Consider the following 14901-nt stretch of genomic DNA (forward strand, 5'->3'; position numbering starts at 1 on the left):
CCAATTAAATCCAGAAGCTAAAGTATTCTCAGTAACCGACTTGAGCAACGCATATTATTCAATCCCTGTCCATAAAGACAGTCAATATGCTTTTGCTGCGTCTCACGTTTTTTGTGCACATTGGAAAAGACGTGGCTACAAAACCTCTACTGGGAAACCAGTAAAACATAAATACTTACTTCTGAAATTATACGACGCTCTACAATTACCAAAAAAGCTTGCCATTTGTAAATGTGAAGCGCATACTAACAAAACTGATACTGTTTCAAGAGGAAATGCCCTGGCAGATGAATGCGCAAATTAAGCCACAGGCGTGTTCCTCTTGCAAACGGGAACTGATGAAATCTTGCAAACACGACAGCAGCAAGCGTCTGTTAAAGAGAGAGACCTATGGAAGAAACATGGGTGCTACCTAAAAGACAATGTCTATGTCGGTCCAAGTGGCAAACCAGTATTACCTAAATATATATGTATAAATGGGCAGCCATTGTGTCACATGGTCGTTGCCACGTGTCAACGGGAGGAGTGCTGCCACACAGCTAACCCCCTTTGAAATGCTGTATGGCAGACCATACATGCCTGATTTCTCTCGTAGTAAGTCCAAGCCTGATGATGATGAAGGAGTAGTGGGACAGTTGATTAAGACTCTGTCATCTAAGAAATGTGTAGACACGAATACTGCTCTCTCTCCACAGGACCCTAAAGTGAAACCAGGAGACTGGGTGTTCATCATAGAATTATACTAGCCACTCCTACGTAGTATATTGAAGAGGTTCATTAGGCTTACTGTTTTACTAATTCTTACTGTTTCTCTGTACAAGCCAATAAGGTAAAATTGTGTACCTGACAAGTTTCGGCTACCTTGCCTCTGTAGCCTTCATCAGAGGTGTCACGTGATGTTGGTGTGACGTCTGGAGATGCTATGTGGACGACATCTTGGAGAAGATCAAGACCGGCCACACACGAAGACTCACAGACCATCTAAACACCATAGACGAAACTGGAAACATAAAATTCACTCATGAGGAGGAAGAACATAGATCCATCGCCTTCCTGGACATGAAAATACATCACATTGAGGATGGTAGCATCAAGATAAAAATATACAGAAAACCCACACACACAGACCAGTATCTACTATGGGCATCAGAGCACCCCACAGCACACAAGCTATCAGTGGTCCGCACCCTATATGACCGTACCAAGGTCATCACTGACAACCATGACAGAGAGGAGGAGGAGAACCACATAAAACAGGCACTCAAAGCTTGCAACTACCCAAACTGGGCCATAAACAAAGGCAAGAGAGAGGTCCAGAGAAATAACAAGGAGGAGAAAAAGAAAAAAGGTTCTAGGCCTGAGAACCTAGGCATGGTCACCCTCCCATACGTCAGGGGGGTCACAGAACGCGTACAGCGAGCGATGAGGAAACACCACATCATCACACCAGTGAAGCCACACATCAAGCTTCGCCAAATCCTAGTACACCCTAAGGATCAGATTCCCCCTAAGAAAAAGTGTGATGTGATATACGAGATCCCTTGCCTAACATGCAATAAAACGTATATAGGAGAGACAGGCCGGCAATTCAGCACATGAAAAAACACCAGAAAGAATGTGAAAAGGAAACATCTGGAAAGAATGAAAGCAACACAAGAAAATCTGAAATCTGCCATTTCAGACCACTGTAAGAGGGAAAACCATCTTATGAACTGGGACGCAGCCAAGGTCATCAGAACGGAAAGCAACAAATTCCATCGATGGATCAAAGAGGCGGTTGAAATCAGGAAGCGGGCCCCAAAGACTGTGAACCGGGATGAAGGAGCCTACCAGCTATCCCACACCTGGGACACAGTCCTGCAGGGCCGCCCCCGGCTGTATGAAAAACCACCAGACAGCAGAGGGCGCCCCCCCCCCCCCCCGGAGCACCCCAGGGGACACGGCGGTGGGATGGAAAACTCCATATAACACAGCTCAGACGACGTCACACCAACATCACGTGACACCTCTGATGAAGGCTACAGAGGCAAGGTAGCCGAAACTTGTCAGGTACACAATTTTACCTTATTGGCTTGTACAGAGAAACAGTAAGAATTACTAGCCACTCCTACCGCAGTGAAGGTACAAGGGAAGACTTCTTGGACGCATCTCGCACTGTAAGATACGGGACCTTCCAGCTGCAGAGTCCAGCGCCGTGGAGGGGAAAAAATCTGACTACACAGGGGTCTAGAAAATATAGAATCTAGTCGTCTCAACGTCAGTGTTGTTTAAACAGAGCCTCCACGGCTTAGTGACGATGCCTGGGGGTCACGGACCTTTGGTGTGGAGGCTGGTCCTCGGAGGGGTCATTTTTCAGGCATCTGACCGACCTGGTTGACACTTCAGCGTGAGAAATCGGAAGGTGTGGCGTGTGAGTGTGTGAAACTAATCAAATGCATGTGTCTCACGGCCAATGCGTGAGAGTTGGCAGCTATGTAGCTTTTATTATTTATTAGCTTTTATTGCTAATTATCTAGGGCTTGAATTTCCCCTTGGGGATCAATAAAGTATCTTATCCATCTATCTATCTATTCCCAGCTTACTCCATGGACCCTCAGGTAAGGGTATAGGCGGCAATGGTGCCTCAAAAACTCTTGCTGACTTGTCTGACCTTTGACACAGTTAACAGGCAGAGATCTCAGAGCGAACAAGTGTGTCCATACCTGGGAACCAGTAAAGCTCGCGCAGTCTCTGTTTTGTCCGCACAATGCCTTATTAGCCTTCATGTGCCAGGGCAATAAGCGTGCTGCGCAAGGAGAGAGGCACCACTAGGCGTGACCCTCTAACCCCAAGGTGTTCTTCACACTCAGGTCATGCCTAATCTTGAAGTACGGCTGAAGCACTGGATTCACAGTCTTCACAGAAGGAAGCCACTTCTGATTAATTTGCACACGCAGAGAAGCTCCGAGAAGTTCCGAGCAGGAAGAGGAAGCATCTTCAAACTCACCAGCAGTCACAGAGACATGGGCCATTGACATCAAGTCCACCAGCTCAGGTTCCATGTCTGCTCATGAGGTAAATGAGCAGAACAGTGTTGATTGACTTTGTTCAATGTAAGGGTGGGGGCTGTTTCTGAGTGTTCAACAGAGTGACTGCCTTTGTGCCACAAGCGGCGACCGCGAGATGGGCTAGGTGTCTGCAAGCGTCTACTGCCGCAATAATGGACACGTGCCGCGAACAGCCGGCAGCTCCGTTTAATTGTCAGATGTGATGAAATGCGTTCATATTCCACTTTTTATGTCATAAACGTTGCATGCCTATGGAAAGGCTTTGCAGTAGGATTGTCCGATGGTCAAGCTGTTGCTTCAAGTTTTAATTTATGCTACGCACCGATGCTAGCTTCATGCAGTTTTGCGCAAGTTTAAAATGTTTAGCCGACTGCATAATTTGTCATTTTTGTTCAATAAGTTCCACTTTTCATGTCATGAATGTAACATGCCTATGATAAAGCTTTGCAGTTGTCCAACATGGTCAATCTATTGTCTCAATTATGTTTCATGTGACTACATGTGAAGCTACATTCATGCATTGTTTTGCTCCGCTTGTGGCCGTGTATTGGCTGAAATCAGTTGCTGCTTGTAGGCGTGTAGTTTAAACTGTTCAATTCCGGCACTGCATAACCAGGTATCTGGGCTAAACTCATAGAAACAATATAGGCTACTATTTAACCAATGGGCTACAAGCAAATTTAACATTTTATTTGGTTTTACATTCTGTGTTGGTTTAAGTTGTCACCAAGGTCGTCAATAGCCTCTTATTTATCATTCTAAACTAACCAAAAATTTTCCCGCTTGGATTTTGAATTTTGGAGGGAATCCTCAGATGTCTACTGTATAGGTGTGTGATACAGACCTCTCAATTCTCACGCATTGAGCGTGAGACACGCATTTCAATGACTTCACACGCTCACACGCCACACATGGCATTTCTCACTCCGAAAAATTATTAACTTGCCCGCACAGAAATTTCTATGGGTTATATTTTACAAACGTGTCACACAACGTTGCTGTCTGTGCGCTCATTCAGTTCAGAGAGCTGCTGTTCAGTTACCTAACCTATCGGCCAATCAGAAAATAGGATTTCTCAACCAATCAGGAAATAGTTTTGTTTTGACGTGGGTCCGCAACGTGGAGACTGCTGGTCTGCGGAGTCGTGGAGTGAAATTAGGCCCGGTGCTTCATCTGATAATTTGCTGCACAGTTGATCAAGATACCGTGGACCGACAAAAAAAGAAAACAAACGTTTCTGCTATCGATGTCATTAAACATGGAGCCATACAATAAAGTGGTGGTAGGCTATGAGTGTTCATTCAATGCAGGCGTCTGCGCGAGAGAAACTGAAACTAATCGATAACGTTGGTATCAAAGCTCCGCTTCAACCTGTTGAATGCTATTTAATTGTTTAATGACACTTAATAGAACAACGTTGATTTTTGGAACTTCCATAGAAACAGAGCAGAGACTCTATAATACACTGTATAGCACTGATTAGCCTATTGTATAGTCAAATTTGAATATAACGTGGCCAAAAGCTAGCCTTCTTTCTATCTGTTAAAGATCAACAGATCAGTGATTTACGCCTATCTGCTCGCCAAAAAAGCTGGTATTGTGTTTCCTGAATCCTTACATTCAGGCATTCAAATTAAACTTCATTAAAAAACATGTATTTTTTTTCTCCATTTCCTACCAATGTATGACGCTTGCATGAGGGAAACATCCCAAAACAATAGCACCCATATAATTCTTGCTGTTTTTAGAATAGAAGTATTTCTTTTCTTATGCAGGCATCATGCAACCATGCAAAAGCAATGAAACTAATTATATCTTACATTAGTAAAGCAGTCCTCTGATGTGCATGTCAAAACATTTAAGTGAAAGTGCATGTATAACAATATAGGCATAATAATGATTGTGATAATGATAATGACAATTTGATTTAGAGGGAGTGGGGTTGGGTACGTGTAGATGAGCCCTATGACCCCAAAGTCTGCCATGACTGGGCCTCAGGTCAAAGAAGTTTGAGAAAGGCTGGTCTACATAACCTGCATCAGATTGAGGTTTGCAGTGATGCGCCCGAAGGCACGGGTTGAGGACCCAGTCAGTTACGTCACAATATGCACATTTGTTTAAATTCATACCTACATAATCACCATGACCAAAATTGTACTTTTTTTTTTTTACTTTGAATCTTGAAAAAAAAAATATTGACCTACCTACCGACCCATTTTCTTTTTTTTTTTTTGGCTGTTACTGCAAAAAAGAATATTTTTAAGGATGGCCTCATGACTGTGAAAATGGCTGACATTAAACCACAGTGCTTTAAATGGGAGCCCCCAGTATCAGTCATAAAGGCATCAAAATCTGCCACAAACACTTACAACACACAACATCACTCATAAACACACACACACACCGACAGAACCACCACTGTTCAAGAGACCATTTTGGGGCTAAATGTGCTTTTTCTCATTTGGTTGTTATTATTATTTATTATAGGGTTCTAGAATAAATAAAACTGTGTTTGAAATAATGGAATTTGTGCTCTCTCATGAAGCTGGGTCTATGGGACATGGGGAGGGTGGGTCTCTGTTGATCGGGGGGAGGGGGCGTGGCGCCACAAGTAGTTCAAGCAGATGTAGGACTTTCAAGTACTTCGATCAGGGGGAGGCGTGGCACTGTGCCAATGCCACGCCCCCTCCCCCCTGAGAAACAAAGTCTCACTCCTTGCAAACTTCAAAACTTGAGAGCCCTGGTGATATCTCAGTAATCATGAACAGAAGGCAGAGGATTATTGTTGTTGCTGCGCTGTATTTGCGGAGGAGAAAACGCCGGCGAAGCAACTGGGTTGACCCGATCCGTCTTGCCCGGCAGCAACAGGGCGAATACAACAACCTGATCCAGGAGATCCGCGTGAATAAAGTACTGTTTCACCAGTACTTTCGGATGTCTGTGGGACAATTTGAGCTCTTGGCTCGAGTGGGACCTCGAATAACGAAGAGGAACACCCAATTTCGCCAGGCAATTTGTCCCGCTCAGCACCTGTCTACGGTAGGCTATTTCAATCTTCATTAACATAATAATATAATTAGAATATAGTTAGTGTCACGGCGCGAGTCCGTGCCGGTGGACACCTTTGATATCACGAACGTTACGCATGCACATCAATAAACTGACAAACGTAACCCGCAACATTCACAACTTTCATTCATCATTGTTCCACACATATGCCGGCATAATTACAACATGATATGGAATAAGCTGTCTGAGTTGATATGTTGTTTGTTATGTGCGTAGTTGTGCTGTTTGTCGTTTGTTCGTTCGTTCGCTAAGATGTTTGTTAATGTTAAGATGTTTGTTAATGAGAGAACATTCTCTGTGCTGTGTGTTGGGCCAATGAATTTTGGTATTGCCAATTTACCTGCACATATATATTAGTGCATCGCTGCACTTAGGTTTATTTTCTTGTTTTTGAAAAGTTTTTCTTTATTTTTGTTATTATTTAGTCACTGTAAATACTTTTTGCACCTCTGGAATTTTGGGAATAATAAATCTCCAATTTTGGGCCCTTCTACTCCTGGTCTGCTACCATCCTTGCTGCCTCTACTGCCATCCATCCTAACAGTTAGACTATGAATAGCCAATATAAATTGATTGACAATATTGTTTTGGTTTATAATGCAAATAGTGCAGGACTGTTCAATATTTTTTTCATAGTAGGACCACTACCCCCAGAGTGAAAAGCAAAAAGAAAACAAATGTGCAGAAATGATGCAGTAATCTTGTCTCATTAGTCTTTTTTAAAATGCATTTGAAATAGTATGTAATTAAATGCTTCTCACAGGTATCTTGCACATGGGAGTTCCTTCTGGATGATAGCCTTTGCCTACAGGGTAGGCCACTGCACTGTGACTAGAGTGGTGAGAGAGGTGTCGGATGCCATCTGGGATGCCCTGCTGCCAGACTTCATGCCGGTGCCATCCATGGAGGACTGGCGTGCTGTCACAGAAGGATTCAGCTATAGCTGGAATTTCCCAAACTGCGTTGGTGCTGTGGATAGCAAGCATGTAGTCATACAGTCTCCAGACAACTCTGGTTCACTGTTCTTCAATTACCAGGGCACATATTCAATCGTCCTCTTGGCAATGGTAGATGCCAACTACCTCTTCAGGGTAGTTGATGTTGGTGGTTATGGCAGAACGAGTGACGGTGGATCTTCAGCTCTGCCTTTGGTGAGGGCCTTCGGACGGCACCCTGGACCTCCCAGAAGATGCTGTGATCCATGGGTTTGAGCACCGAGGACCAATGCCTGTTTTGTTTTTGTGGGAGATGAGGCCTTCCCCCTCCGCCGAGATTTGCTGCGCCCTTTTCCTGGCAGAAATGTCCCCAGAGAACAGAGGGTGTTCAACTACCATCTGAGCCGCGGCAGGTTAGTGGTTGAACGTGCATTTGGCATTCTTTCTTCACAGTGGCGAATGTACCGATGTGTGATGGGAGTCAGCCCTTCCACTGCTGAGAGCTGTGTCAAAGTCACCTGCATTCTGCACAATTACCTGCGTGTCAAGACCTTGAGGCGATGTGGCAGATTTTTTTTTTTGAAGATGTCATGTGTTGCCAGGCAGCAGCCGAGAGATATATGTAGTAAAGTTGGGGGCAAGAAGCTGGGGGAGGATGTCATGCACGTGCGCGAACGTGACACAGGCCTACTGGGGATTATTTAATAATTTTTGTGGCAGCTCAGTGAGCTCATCTACCTATATGATTTATTGAATATACATTGATTGGATGAAAAAGGGTCTGCCGATTTCATAGGGGGCAGACACTGGGCCAGGGTTGGCCATAAGTAAAAAGGAGGTGTTTTTGACCACATACAAAAACTTTCCCCCAAAAGGAAAATCCTCAGAACGTGAGGTCCAGGGTGCCGTCAGAACTTGAATTTAGTCACGATAAGTCGAGCAACGAGTAAGTATGAACAGGTGTGATAAGGGATGAAATTCCATAAATAATTCAGTGGAAATGCATGGATTCCAATTGCTGCTACTGGAAGAAACTGGAATCCATGCATTTCCACTGAATTATTTTTGGAATCTGATCCCTTATCATACCTGTTCATTCTTACTCATTGCTCGACTTATCGTGACTAAATTCAAGATGGCTGCAAACGCTAAACTTCGTGAAGATACTGTCTGTATAAATCGTCTTGTAAGTAAACTACCAGTGCTTTTTCAAAGTTCTCAATGTCTCGTTTTAAATGTCAGGGCCCTCGGAAGTCTACCAATGAAGTGTGGAGATACATTGAGCCTCGTAAATGGGTGTAAAACAGTGATTTATTTGCATGGCTAGCCCGATGCCGAAGCACCACTATTGGAAAAAGCTGTTGGTAGCATCGGCTAACTAGCGCCAGATTTTGGAGTGCAGGGGACAAGCCGAGATGGGCTATGAGACATACGTTCACACTCGGTATCATGTTTCAATACACTTTAGGTCAATATCACACCGGAATTCTCCTTTAAAGTGCTAAGTTAGAGTTAAAAGTTAGTGATTTTTTCCACGACAGCGACCACATAGGGCATCCACATGTGTCCACGGACAAGAGGATGTTGGTGATGGCAGTCTTTGAGGTGTTGCTAGGATGGCAGCTAACAACGCCACACGAGAGGCCATCTGATTAAGAGGAACCTTCTCCTCTTACTTCAGCCAAGAGGGTGCTGTTCCCTGGCAGGGGGAGGTGTAACCCAACCCAGCAGCTACTATCTTATAAAACCCACCAGGAAAACCAGCTATATCAGCAACTCTCCTCCATGCACTATTTCTTTGCTCACTGTCCCTATAGGTGGGCAGGGAAGGATCATAGAGTAGTGGAAAACTAGCAACAGCCACAATTAATTTCTCCTCCATCTTGCACTATTAACCGGCGGAACAAATATTTCTATGCTATATTGTTCCAGTAGGACCCGCAAGAAACGAACTTCAGTGGCTATCATTTAATTGGCTAATCGCCTCGCGTTCAACGGATTAATTTGCATAAAGTTGAGCAGAGCCCAACTTCTTGACACGCCGCCTGTTCGAATGACCGCGCCGCATTGTGGAAGCGTAAACCACGCCTTGCCGCTCTCCATAGGAAATCAATAGGCTATGTGCAGCGGGGGTGGCTTTGCCGCGATAATGGACACAGGCCGTGATTCTTAAGCTCTCAGCAGTGTTGACTTGCGCGTCTTTTTTAGATGGTGAATGTAAACGAAGGAAAGCCCTCTAATTGGACGGGCAAGACTGACAAGTAGACAGGCCTAGGCCTGTCCAGGCCAGCCCGTGGCTATGTGTTTGATGTGTATTGCCGGAAGGGACTACAGGTAGTGCGGCGTTGGCTCGGAGTAGACAGCAAGATTCATCAAATAGGAACTGAAATGGCGTAGTTCAATCACTTAATGAAAACATTCACTATCTACACGATTGTTGGACTGCTAATAAAGTTAGAACTTATGACAAGTTGCGACATCATGCAAGTCAAATTTGTAGTTTCTTATGTCTCATTCCATCGAACTACAAACCCGCTACCCGATCTGGCAAACTTACATAGTGCGGTTATAGCCGATAGAGGGCCGTGAAGCGAATGCAGAAGTGCCGTTCACCCTGTTACGAGTTGATGAACCACAGAAACAATTTTGGAAACATTATTTTAAGGTACAAAAAAACTCTTTGGTGTTGCTTTAAAGGCAACTCCACGCAAAACTGTCACATCCACAACGCCAACTAAACACCATGGCATTGTGTTGGCGTTATGGATGTGACAGCTCTGCGCGCAATTGCCCCCAAACGTGAGCGCAGGTTTGTCTTTATATTTTTTTTATATGCGAGAAAGATTTCTCACATGCAAGTGGAACCGAACAGGGTTAACACAGCAATACTAACTCGTTGCAGTGTGCGATAATAACTGGCAGTTCATTTCGCGTTTTCAGAATCAGTCTTCGGATGGAAACTTTCCCATTTCAGCCTTGTGTTCGCGCTCGCAAGCTGTGGTCGCTGATGGTTCCTTTTTGACCCTACAGCAAGCGCACACATCAACGATAACAATTGCAGTGTTCTCGTTGACTAAAATGGAGGGAAATTGGTGATTTTGTTTGATATTGACATGGCAACGAACCGCGAATGTAACAATATTGTGCAGGCTACGGTTACGGAGTCAAGTGAGGTGGAAAGTTATAGGCCTAGGCATAAAAAAAAAATTCTTGGGTTCCGGTTTCCCACCGACCCTGTCAATTTATGTGCGACCCAAATTTATTTTATGAGCTTGGGGAAGAAATAACACTAAATACATTAAATAAATCCACAAATAAAAGGCGAACTATAATTACATTAATTACCCCTTGCGTTATGTATAGCGATGAGCGTATTCTCTCTTTTACAAAGTAGCCTATGCACAGCTGTTCACGAAGACGATTGTTTTCGTCACTTACCAAGGCACTCGCAATTTTGTCCACACACCGCAACTTTTTCGCAAATTTGACCAATCATCGTAGTTTCACCATGAAATTTCACCTACCACAACAGTCCCTCGTGCAGAATATTGTAAGACGTCACTCGTCAGGACCAATGAGGGAACTGGGAGTGGTCGAAGGAAATCGTGAAGCTGTCCGCGCGCTGTTGGAAATAACAATTGATTATAGAACCCCTGTTAACCTAATGATTCTGACCCCGCTAGATATGGAGAAGTTTCGGTCAACGTAATATTACTATCCATAGTAGGCCGATGTGGGCCTACCCACAATGCTGTTACAAGAATGCCTTCTAGCTATTTAATTAGACGCATCTTCCCCAAGAATAGTGTGCGAGGCCCTCCTCGGCCGATTAATTCGGGAGGCGCCTTCACTTGAGTAATGATCCTAGTGTGAAAGTCGGTCAGAGGCTATAGTGCTGGCCTGGACCACTATGCTCATCTGGACAGAACACCTTACCGAAGCTACAGAGGGTTCAGGGTGTGCTAAGGTTAGCTGTCTAATTCCAGACTACTAATAAAATCAGTGACCCACCACAGTACAATACGATGGCCAGTTCTCCTGGTAGCATGCCTACACTTTCACTGATTTAGCCCCCACGGCCCTGGAGACTAATCCTAGCCGTTCCTCCTGGCCCATCTTCAACTTGAGGGATATCTAAAGAAACTCTAGAAAACTATGCGGGTCAAAGCATAACAATTTATTTGTCAGACACAAGCTATTCATCCAATACATTATAGAAGGTACATCTAAATGAATAATGTGAAAGTCACGAAAACAGGTTAAAGGAACATTTAGGAAACCATATGAAGCAATCAGAGAATGAACATACCAGCTCAGAGGATGATGACTACACACCTTAGTGGTGCGGGAGATTCTGACTACAGAATGGCTCCCAGAATGCTCTGTGAACCTCACTTAAATACGGTAGGCTACCTAGTTTGTGGTTGGTTACATTGATATGGATCACATGATTGGAGGTCAGCTGATTTGGGATCACATGGTTGGAGGTCATCTGATTTGAGAGTACTTTGATGAGACTTGAGACCATTGTTGTAGTGAGAGTGAATCAATCAAGACATGACAAGGTATACATTTGATTACATTTCCTGTCCCTATAGTTAACTGCTCCTGTGGACATGTGACAGTAGGCCCACAATAGGCCCACACTTAGTAGTTGATCAAGAGTCAATATATGACTGAAAAGATTATCATCAGCCTGGTAATTAGGATCCTTACAATATTGAGCCAGATGGCACACTTACTTCTGCACCTTCTGCATGACACCAAAGACTGCCCTAACGTGTTCGTTCCTAGAAGGCTAACGTTAGAAGGCTAACGTTAATGATCTGCTTACTTGCATCTCTCAACCTGGTGTTGCTAACCTACCTAGGCTATGAAAGTAAGTTAATTAAGGCCTACTTGGTTTACTGACATTTGAGTAGGCTATGCAACCCATTGGCAAACGTTTACCTGGATATGTCCTTTTAGCTTATGTCATGTTTGCTAGCTTGTGGGGTTAGTTTGAGTAGTGCTACCAAAATCATAGAAATTAATAAAATTGCAAGACATTTACCTCTTCTATGATCCAAGAATGATTTCATTCGAGTTGTTTTTTTAACATTTATTTTAACTAATGACATAGAAGACATTCCCAATTGCATCCACATATCGTAATGCACTATGCAAAAAGTGATTTACACTCGTAGCCGAACACAGTGAGATGCAAGCCTTCACTCAGAAATGTAATTAGGCTACTCTCACGTCCTTAAAGGGGCAGGCAGTCAATTAGACGTACACCACCAATGTAATGACATTAAACAGAAGTGTAGTCAAATAGTTTAAATCAATATGAAATTACTAGATACTTACTTGGCTATTAGTAATTATGCAGGCCACAGACTATGAATTATTAAAAAGATATGAACTTAATATGAATTACAAAATATATGAATGTATTGAAACATATGACATGATGCCATCTCTTTAGGTGACAGTTCTACGAAAGGTTATACTGCTTTGTGAATTACCTCAGTCAAAGCATTTTCACAAATAAAGTAGGCCTACTTTGATTTTCTGTAATCCTTACTGTTTACCTTTGATTATCCTTTTTTAATAAGCATCAAGATTATCAGTGTGATTTTGGTCTTACTAACCTTAATTGCCCTAAATAATAAAAAATAAAAAAATCGCAACTATTTTTGCAATTTTCACTTCCTCCCGCAATTTCTCCACAAGAAACAGCTAAAAACACCGCAACTTCCATCCAGGCATTTTAGGTCGTAACAGTCTCAAAAAACCTTGAGAAATCCTGGAGGGACTGATTTTCTACCTATCCCTTACTGCCACTGGGGGAAAAAAAAAAAAAACAGGAACCAAAACTTTTTTTTTATGCCCTAGGCTAAATTCCTCAGATAGACCTACAATATTACATTTTCAAAATGAACGAACTAAAATAAAATACATTTTAATTAAATACTCAATTATTTTCAAGAGCTAAGCCGCATCAGAGGGATCAAAGAGCCACATGCGGCTCCGGAGCCGCGGGTTGCCGACCCTTTGCCTAGACTGTTAACATCTTTTATGGAAACACTCACAAATTACTGACATATTCCTCCAAAGCACCATCTGTCTTGGTTCAGTCAAGGTCTTTTTGATAGGGTGCAGTGGCGAACTTGTTCTAAACTTAATGGCTTCGTCACTATATAGCTTAATATATACTGCTCAAAATAAATTGAGGGAACACTTCAGTCATAAACTGGATAGGTACTCTGACACTGTTTGGTTCTGAGCACAAGTAAAACTGTTGAGGCGAGTGTTTTATTTTGCAAAACTGTCAGACATTCTGTGAATGTAGTTTGAGAATGGAGAAAAGGGTGGAAGGTTTTTAAAAAAATGTTTTTTAACAATTGTGGTATATATATATATATATAGGCCTGCTTAAACACAGCGCATAAGATAGGCTATCAATCACTAATAAGGTCAAGATTTCACTCAAGCGTCTGATGTTCATAACTCTGTTCTAGAATCTTTGGTTTTAACACTTTGCTAGGTTACTAGGTAACTATAAATAAACTCAAAGATCGTAATTCTTGATTTCGCTTGCAAACTGACGGTTTTATGCGTTTACTAAACAAAGATTCTGGAAATTAAACACCACTTTTCCATCAAAAAGCTTGTTGTAAAAGGCATAACTTGTTAGATTTAAGAACTAGGTTCGCTAGCTCTGTGTGTTATGAGCAAAGAATCTTTGGTTATGAGTCCCATAGAACAACACTGCCATCTACTGGATTAGAAAGTGTCATCAGGCTACTTGTGGATCTGGGTGGCTTCTCTGCGCAAAGTTTGTCTCAAAAATACGTGATCCACAAATGCGAAAACGAAAACTGTGTGTGCTGGTGATCCACAAATGCAGCCTTATATTTCACAAATGAAATTTTTGGTTTTACAAATGGCATTTTATTTACAAATGCACATCTATATTTGTAAAAATCAATATACGAGTTACAAATATGATTTTTTATTTGTAGATATCAAAACACACATGCAAATCAAGAAATATTTGTGGATCCCCCTCTGCGCATATACAAATATTATTGAGACAAATTTAGCTCCATAGTGTGCTGCATTTGGAATGGAGAAAATGCTCACTCCAAGCAGATGCAGGGCTAACGTTAGCCGTAATGTTTGCGTTAGCTTGTGCTAAATGACAAAACACGAACAACCTAACGTTAGTTCATGCATAACTGCGATAGAAACACAAAAGTCATTATTTGAAAGTACTTACATGTCTCTCATCTTGTGACTTGCCACTAGGGTTGCCAACTTTCTGATATGAAAATAAGGAACGGGGTTAGTGGGGGGGGGGGGTGTTTCGATAATACACTTCAGTACACCGGCATCCACTTCAGTTAGTGGGGGGGGGGTGTACACAAATAGTGCATCATTTTACAAAATTGTGAGCTATTATTTACTAAAATGCACACATAATGTACTACATTCTATAGCCACTAGCCTACTCATTTTCTATCTGGTGCAAAACAAGAATCATTTCGATGCAAAAACACTTGATAAAGAAATAACTGTTTGTAGCCTATTATACTCAAACCAAATAACTCTGAAAACTGAACTGGTGGATATGCTGTCATAGAAAAAAATATATTGAACATAGCAAGCTGCTCCAAAAGCTCTGAATTTGGTGAAGCCTTATTTTATTTCTGGCTTTTTTCTGTCTCTGCAGCAAGTAGGCTAGCCTATTTGTTTATCTTGCACAGATGCACTGTAAAATTCATGACAAGACATGTCATCTCACGCTACGCTATCAGCGTAATATACGTGACTCGCAGTGGCTCAAATGAAAAGTGCATTCTCTG

The sequence above is a fragment of the Alosa sapidissima genome, chromosome 6 (assembly GCF_018492685.1).
Source record: "Alosa sapidissima isolate fAloSap1 chromosome 6, fAloSap1.pri, whole genome shotgun sequence".
Taxonomy (NCBI): Eukaryota; Metazoa; Chordata; class Actinopteri; order Clupeiformes; family Clupeidae; genus Alosa; species Alosa sapidissima.